This window comes from Branchiostoma belcheri, unplaced genomic scaffold, assembly GCF_001625305.1.
Source record: "Branchiostoma belcheri isolate BF01 breed outbred unplaced genomic scaffold, Haploidv18h27 scaffold28, whole genome shotgun sequence".
In the NCBI taxonomy this organism is placed as follows: Eukaryota; Metazoa; Chordata; class Leptocardii; order Amphioxiformes; family Branchiostomatidae; genus Branchiostoma; species Branchiostoma belcheri.
Genome location: NW_017803887.1, coordinates 3,176,378 through 3,185,797, shown reverse-complemented (window position 1 = coordinate 3,185,797; position 9,420 = coordinate 3,176,378).

Below are 9,420 nucleotides of genomic sequence, written 5' to 3'. Positions count from 1 at the left end.
AAATAAATATAAGGTGAGGAAATCTAAATTTTGTATTTTACCTAGAAATTTTTCTTGGTGTTTTTGAAGCAACTGTGTAACCTACGTATCATGTTGTTTTGTTAGGTGGCTGCTGACTGATGCAGTAGTGATGACTCCTGTCTGAACCTGACAAGAGAAGATTGCACCAGTGATTTAAAGACACCAGACGAATATAAGGTGAGAAAATCTGTATTTTACCTCGTAAATTTACTTGGTGTAATTTGAAGCAAGTGTCTAACTTATAATGTTGTATAGCTGGTGTCTGCTGACTGATACATTAGACTGAGTGATGGCTCCTGTCTAAACCAGACCAGACCAGACATGGTGATTTGAAGACCCTGTATAAATACAAGGTGAGAAAAACTGAATTCTGTATTTTACCTACCATTTACATAGTGTTATTTGAGACAAGTGTGTAACATATAATGTTGTATAGTTAGGTGGCTGCTGACTGAAGCAGTAGTGACGACTCCTGTCTGAACCTGACAAGAGAATTTTGGACCAGACCAGACCTGGTGATTTGAAGATCCCAGACGAATATAAGGTGAGAAAATATGAATTCTGTATTCCCTATCATTTACTTTGTGTTTTGAAGCAATTGTTCAACTTATAATGTTGCATAGTTAGGTGACTGCTGACAAGACAAGTTTGGACCAGACAACACCAGACCTGGTGATTTGAAGCAATGGTGTCTAATATATAATGTTCTATAGTTAGGTGGCTGCTGACTGATGCAGTAGTGATGATGATTCCTGTCTAAACCAGAGAAGTTTGGACCAGTGCAATGTGATTGGAAGATACCAGATAAATATAAGGTGAGAAAATCTAGATTCTTCAGTTTCTATTTCTATGTCTAAATTCAAGCATAGGAATATAATGTAGTTTAGATTAATATATGAGTCAGTTAGTAAAAAAACAACACCTGTTTTCAATTGTTTATTGTTTTGTTGATTTCGGTTTGCACATAAAAATAAAAACAGTATGTAATGACTATGTACAACCAAATGTGCTGGAGAACCCAAGAAACCCTCAATTTTTAGATATCTTTTGAAAGTTGGAAGGGATTGACGATTTTGCTGTAAATGACTAGTAAGCTGTACCAAACTGAGAGGCCTCTAAACATTATCGTGAACTGTTTCATATTCGATTTTGTCAAGATCGGCCTTAGATCATTTGCTTTCTGGTACTGTAACTGTGGATATCTGAGTTGAATTTGAATAGGTCCTTGAAGTCAATCATTCAGTGTTGCCTGGATATGTTTTTTTTTGTGTGTGTGAATCATACTAATTTAATTATTCTTTTTACTGTTAGATGTGTCCTGATGTTCCTGTCCTGGGAGAAGCCTGTGATGATGGACAACTGGAAGACTGTCCAGACTTCAAACCAGACCTGAAGACAGAGCGATGAGTTTGTACAGGTGAGATGATGCTTTACAACTTGCATGTTTCTTTCTCCTCTGATGCGTTAAGAACTCGAGGCGATATACAATACAACCTATAACATGTTTGAGGCCCTGTTCATGATTCAAAATTCGTTGCAAACTGATCTGAATTGAAGAAATAAATCTAATTATTTGGGAACATGAACGCTTCATTTCGGTTCCGTTGCAATTTATTTTGAACCACCTCACAAGGTGGTCTGAAGCGATATATATTTATTTATTACACTTAACCTCATACATAATATACATGGAGGGCATGGTGGAACAGGTGCACCTAAGTGCACCTTTTGAAGGCCATAATGTTTCGTGTTCGTCGAATTGTGATCGTTCACGCACAGAAGGGAGTCATTCCGGGTTGACGCTGTACACTGAGACTGTGGGGTCGGCCATAGTTCACAGTGTAGCTTTTTGTGTATTTTTTTATGTTGGCACGTAAATTGAATGTGGTTTATAAACATTCTTGTTGTGTGACATAATTTGTTACAAGGTCAATAGCTGTTTTCACACACTGACTTTTGTTTCCCTGTCTTCAAGATGCGGACCCGGAGACTGGACTGCCACGGGAGGATCAGAACCTGACTTTTATCGGCGCAGCTGTGTGAAAGAAGATGGGGGGTGTGAGTATGGTTTCTTTGTTAACACAGGACAACACTCCACACACATACACTCACATTTCTCTCCCTTAAGCCCAGTTCACTCTACTCTGAGGGTCCATCAATCGTAGCCAGCCACTTTAATTCCTCGTCATTTGGCCAATCCTGAATTCATTGCAAAAAGACAGCTTGCATAATCATTACCCCCTAGGCGCATTACTGAAAATTGCCCCCCAAAATTGTCGCTTTGGGGCTTTACACTTAAATTGTCCGAACAAAAAAATTGATTGAAAATTTTCACGTCGTTTGGCCGATCCTGAATTAATTGTAAAGTGAGGGCCCGCATGCCCTTTTTTCTTAAGACGTAAGCAGGCCTTTCAAGTCATTGTAATCACTAACCCCGTGAGCGTTACTCAAAATTGTCGCTTTGGTCCTTTACACTGAAATTCTCCATATTTTTTGGCTGATCCTGAATTCATTGTAAAGTAAAGGCCTGCATGCCCTTTTTTGTCTTCGTAACCGCCATGCTTGCCCTCTTAAGCATCACTTAAAATTGTCACTTTGGGCCCAAAGTCTCCAAACACTTTTTTCTGCCAAAAAAACTTAGGTCTTTCCAAATTAAAAGTGTTTTGCTAATTTCTGTTTTGAGTCGATTTCCCGCCAAAAACTTGGCATATGTGGTACTCTCACCTGGGTAATTAATTGGATTAAAATTTTCCCGCCAAAAAACTTAGTATATAGAGGACTCTAACCTTGAACTTGTGCCCCCCCTCCTCCTTACTTCTGGACTGTTAGCTCCACTGCTACTACTCACACAGTAGTTCCAACATGTTCCAACATGTTCAACCTTTCTTTCCATTGAACTTCTCCCAATGCTACATCAGACCAACCTCCCCATGCACTTAGTTCATTGAGTGAAGCTTCTCGACTTGTAGTTTCTCACTCTCCTGTCAGTCAATTGTACAAGAATGCTGGTGTTTCGAAGCACCATGTCTCCACAAAAGACATCCCCTGGGGAGCACGCTGAGTACATTGCTGACAGGAGAGTGAGAAACTACGCTCAATGAACTGCATGGGGAGGTTGGTCTGATGTAGCATAGTGTTGGGAGAAAGAAAGGTTGAACATGTACTGTGTGAGTAGTAGCAGTGGAGCTAACTGTCCAGAAGTAAGGAGGAGGGGGGGCACAAGTTCAAGGTTAGAGTCCTCTATATACTAAGTTTTTTGGCGGGAAAATTTTAATCCAATTAATTACCCAGGTGAGGATATGCAAATTTCTGGCGGGAAATTGACTCAAACAAAATTAGCAAAAAACAACTGTGAAATAGATCTTTCCAAGATAAAGGTACTCGTCTTAAGAAAAAAGGGCATGCAGGCCCTCACTTTACAATGAATTCAGGATCAGCCAAATGACATGACAAATATGAAAAATTTAAGTGTAAAGGCCCAAAGCAACAATTTGGGGGGCAATTTTTAGTGACACTCATGGGGTTTAGTGATTACGATCATAATTGTGGGCAGCTACCTGCAGATTTTGAAGATTTTTAAGAAAAAAGGGCATGCAGGCCCTCACTTTACGATGAATTTAGGATGTTCCAAAGCAAAACTTTTGGGGCAATTTTCAGTAATGCGCATGGGGGGGGGTTGGTAGTGATTATTTGGACTAAAAAGGCCTGTTTTTAAAAGAAAAAAGGGCATGCGGGCCCTCTCTTTGCAATGAATTCAGGATTGGCCAAACGACGTGGAATTAAAGTGGCTGGCTACGATTAATGGACCCTCAGAGTAGAGTGAACTCAGGGCATAAGGGAGAGAAATGTGAGTGTATGTGTGTGGAGTGTTGTCCTGTGTTAACAAAGAAACCATACTCACACCCCCCATCTTCTTTCACACAGCTGCGCCGATAAAAGTCGGGTTCTGATCCTCCCGTGGCAGTCCAGTCTCCAGGTCCGCATCTTGAAGACACAGAAAAAAAGGCAGTGTGTGAAAACAGCTATTGACAAGTTGCAACAAATTATGTCACACGACAAGCATGTTTATGTTTATAAACTACATTCAACTTAAGTGCAACATAAAAAATCCGCTGTACAAAAAGCCACACTGCGAACTATGACCGACCCCACATTCTCGGGTGTACAGCGCCAACAAATTTTTGGGTCGGAAATTGACTTTTAAAAATTAGCTAAACAACAGTTATGGTGAAATGGCAACTTTTAACAAAGAAACCATACTCACACCCCCATCTTCTTTAACACAGCTCTGCCAATAGAGGTCTGGTTCTTCCTCCTGCAACAGTCCAATCTCCAGATCCTCGTCTTTAAGACAAAGAAACAAAAGTCAAGCAGGATTTTGGCAAAAAATTTTACATTTACAGAATTCATTAACCAAGTGTTCAGGTCCAAAGTGACAATTGTGAGAAATCAAAGCTGCCAATTACATTTTCAGACAACGCTTTGAACAATTAACTACCGGTAAGTCAAGGTCTCAAGTTTTTTGGTGGGGAAATTTAAGTATAAGGATCCAAAGTGTTGGAAAAGTGTGACAGAACGTTTTGGAGCAAAGGCAACAATTTTGGGGCATGAAAGAAACAATTTTTCTATCATGACGATTTACAAAAGTGACCAATAATGTAGTGAAGTTCCGAAGTTTTTTTCCGGCAGGGAAATTTGGGTGTACAGGTCCAAAGTGACACTCCTGAATCCAGAATAACAAATAAGGAGGAATTCAAGTGGCCGATTACATTTTGCAACAATGCTTAATGGTGAATGCCTTCTCACGAAAAAGGCATCCAGACCTCAGAGTAGAGTGACTGAGAGAAATGCGAGTCTACATGTAAGTGTGTGCACCTGAAGGTGGAGTTTGTCTTGTGTTAACAAAGAAACCATACTCACTCCTCCCCATCTTCTTTCACACAGCCCTGCCTACAAAAGTCTGGTTCTTCCTCCTGCTGCAGTCCAGTCTCCAGGTCCACATCTTGAAGACAGAGAAACAAAAGTCACTTTTTTTTGACAACAGCTATTGGTATTATTAATGCAAGTTTATGGCAGTTAGATTGTAGCTAAATTTGCCTTTAAAGGTCCAAAGCAGTGGAAAAAAGAGTCCATAAAAGTGTGCCGTGCTGTATCTCAAATGACTGAATGTGGGACTAATTGTTTGAAGATGTGAAAAGTCATCTAGAAAAGTGTGACATACTGTGTAATTCAAAGCACTGCAAGCTTTAGTGACTGGATAAGTGGATTATAGGATAGAAATGTCTTAGCCTGGGTGACAATTTGTAACAGTGCTGCTTTGCACTCCTGCAAAGGAGCCGTGTGCTGAACAAATAATTTATACTGACACAACTGTGCCCACTGCTGCCTCTCACTGCTTTGCTGTTTTCATTTCCTTCTGCATCTTCAAGTCAACTGGTCAAAGTATTAAAACTAGCTTGTTATTGCCTCTCAATTCTTAACACAGAGAAAAAATAAAGTTGAAAGCATGGTCTCACCTGTACAAACTCTTCACTCTGTCTTCAACTTCAAAGTCAGCTGTCTAATCTACCCTGGTTTGGACAGGAACATCAGGACTGCTGACCCTGATTATAAAAGAACAATTGATGACAGGTACATGACTATAATAGGTAACAAGCTACCAGGTAAAGATGAAATCTTGTATGCGACCTTTTACTTTGCCTCTTCCTAGAAATGTTGACAAGTGCTTATTAAGAAGTTTAATATACTAGTCATTTATTCAAGTCAAAGGCAATACAAAATTAATGTGAAAGATGTTTTGCTACATGTGTGTTATTTCTATAAAGTGTAAGACATAAGGGAAGAGTGCTAGAGTCAAACAGATATTCAAAAGCAATCATTATCTCACCTGTGGATGTTGTTGTTGTCATCTTGCTCTTGTGTCTCTAAATCACCCAATCTGGTCCAATCTTCTCTTGTCAGGTCCAGACAGTAGTCTTCAATACTGCATCAGTCAGCAGCCACCTAACTATACAAACATTAGAAGTTACACACTTGTCTCAAATAAAGTAAATAGTAGGTTGAATGCAGAATTCAGATTTCTCTCACCTGAGTGTCATCGTCGGTCTTCAAATCACCTGGTCCGGTCCAATCTTCTCTTGTCAGGTTTACGGAGAATTCACCACTACTGCATCAGTCAGCAGCCACCTGACTAATACAGATATTAGAAGTTACACACTTGTCTCAAATAACATCAAATAGCTGTAGGTAAAATGCAGAATTGGGAGTTTCTTACCTGATATTCCTCTTCGGTCTTCAAATCATCTGGTCTGGTCCAGTCTGTCTTGTCAGGTACAGGCAGTAGTCCCCACTACTGCATCAGTCAGCAGCCACCTACAGTACATGTACATGTAACTACAAGGTATACAGACATTAAAAGTTACGCACTTGTCTCAAATAATACCAAGTAAATGGTAGCTAAAATGCAGAATAGGAATTTTTCTCACCTGATATTCCCCTTGGGTCATCAAATCATCTGGTCTGGTCGAATCTGTCTTGTCAGGTTCAGACAGGATTCTTCAATTCTGCATCAGTCATCACCTAACTATACAGACATTAGAAGTTACACACTTGTCTCAAATAAGACCATACAGTTGTAGGTAAAATGCATAATTGGGATTTTTCTCACCTGATATTCCCCTTTGGTCTTCAAATTATCTGGTCCAATCTTCTCTTGTCTAGTTCATACAGTAGTCTTCACTCCTATATAAGTCGGCAGCCACCTAACTATACAGACATTAAAAGTTACACACTTGTCTCAAATAAGACCAAATAGTTGTAGGTAAAATACAGAATTGGGATTTTTCTCACCTGATATTCCTCTTGAATCTTCAAATCATCTGGTCAGGTCCTATCTGTCTTGTCAGTTTCAGACAGAAGTCTTCAATACTGCATCAGTCAGCAGCCACCTGACTATGCAGACATTAGAAGTTACACACTGTCTCAAACAACATGAAGTAAATAATAGGTTGAATGCAGATTTCAGATTTTTCTCACCTGATATTTCTCTTGGGTCTTCAAATCATCTGGTCTGGTCCAGTCTGTCTTCTCAGGTTCAGACAGTAGTCCTCACTACTGCATCAGTCAGCAGCCACCTGACTATACAGACATTAGAAGTTACACACTTGTCTCAAATGAGACCAAATAATAATGGTAGGTAAAATGCAGAATTGGGATTTTTCTCACCTAATATTCCTCTTCGGTCTTTGAATCATCTGGTCTGATCCACTCTGTCTTGTCAGGTTCAGACAGAAGTTCTCACTACCACCAGCCTTCATCTAACCATACATACATTATAAGTTGGACACTTGTCTCAAATTAAAAACTAGCAGTGCACACACACACCTTAAATATATACTTTAAAACAAACACATACCTCGACGAAAACCCTACATAATGACCATCAAAACAGGGATAGAAACAACAATAAAATAAATCAACCGCCTTCAACTGAAACTTTATGTGGAATACGAAAAAAATTGGCGCAAAATATTTTGAAATCAGGAATTTCTACCTTCAAGCATAGTCATATGTAGTGCTTGGGCCAGAAATACTTGGGCTTGGTCATTACTATTTACTGAATTACTATAAAAAGGAAACGAACAAGCTTTTGAATTATAAATGATACATTGCAAATGATAATGATGAACGAATTTCAAAGTATGGTAAACTCCACTTAACTAGTTTCAACCGTTTTGTATCGTATTCATTTCGGCGTCCTGAAGCTTTTGAGGCCCCCATCTTGTTTACGCAAATTTTTGGCGGGAAAAATAACTAATTATGTACACGGCCACATTCCACAGGTGTTTTGAACCACGTGGAGATAGAGAGAGAAAATGGTTTGGTCAATGCAGAACTTCTTTCGACAAATATAACCTCAAAACGCTGAACAACTGACTAAAAAACATGCACATACATTTAACACTCTACAAGTGCACCACACATTGAAAATTTTGTTGAAACCGCGGCAACTTGATGGACTTTTCTAAGCCTATGTAAAAATAGGAACGGTCGCTACTTAATACAGAAATAGGTAATTTCTTACGGAATATGTTGACATGTTCGTTCTAGTTGCTATTAAAGGAATAATGTCTGCCAAACAATGTACTGGTTTACCGGCAACAATAAGTGAAGTCGTCTCCATACCACGCTAACGTTACTCTTCCCAACTGTCTCGCCATTTTGTCTTCTCAAAAATTCGCCAGGTCAGGAAATCCGCATTTTCTCCTCAAAACATCAACAGAACGGCACAAATCCACAGCACAAACTCCCAGACATTCTGCTGCACACTTACTAAGACATTCTACCGACGAAAACGTCTAAACGTACCCAGAAAGTTGTGAAAAATCAGCCCAGAGTATTCCCGTCGTACGAAAGCGCCATTTTGAACAGACTATACCAAACTTGTTTTTACACAGGTGTGCAGAACGGCACGTGCATAATCAATGTAATGTCGATAATCTAATTATGACGACCAATGACGGGCCGTTTCGGTGCCAGACACTTATATGTGTCGAAGAAGGACGATTAGATTATCTAATTACGAAGGATACTAACGTTGATGTCAATCTCGGTAAAAAATGGGTAAAAATGTAGCTACAGGGCACCTTTAAATTAGTATTTCTATCATCACAAATAAATTAACGTTTTCAAGAATAATCTGTCACGTGGCCACAGTATGAAACATAACACTTGCCCAATTTTCCTATTCATCCATTTTCGCGGTTTATTCCGTGGTAGAATAAACACCTTCCCCACACAGGCAAACCTGTCCTTGGTGCTGAACACCTTCCCCAGACAGGCAAACCTGTCCTTGGTGCCGAACACCTTCCACATACAGGTAAATCTGTCCTTGGTGCTGAACTCTATAGCTATTCACACACAGGTAAACCTGTCCTTGGTGCTGAACACCTTCCACACACAGGTAAACTTGTCCTTGGTGCTGAACACCTTCCACATACAGGTAAACCTGTCCTTGGTGCTGAACAGTATAGCTATCCACACACAATGTTTGCAATTTTTCTTTTTCGCACATTTAAATAAAAGTATGATCAGACACCTTCCCGCAACTCCAACGTTTCTTACTCAGTTGAAGTGTTTTCCATTGTGTATTAGCCAATTGTAGATCCACTTTCTCGGTTCAGTGTGCAGTGTTAAGTCATGATACTATTAATAATGTCCTCTCCTATATTACCGCATTGTACAAATTCTCCACTAACATGTCTGGATCAAAAATAAAGAAGCTAATCTCATTTCCCGATGAATTATGCAAACGAGGTCCTGATTGGAGCTAGTAATCATGGAGGTAATTTATGTTTGATGATGTTCATGTTCACTTGTCTCCCAAATGCCGCAAGTGTG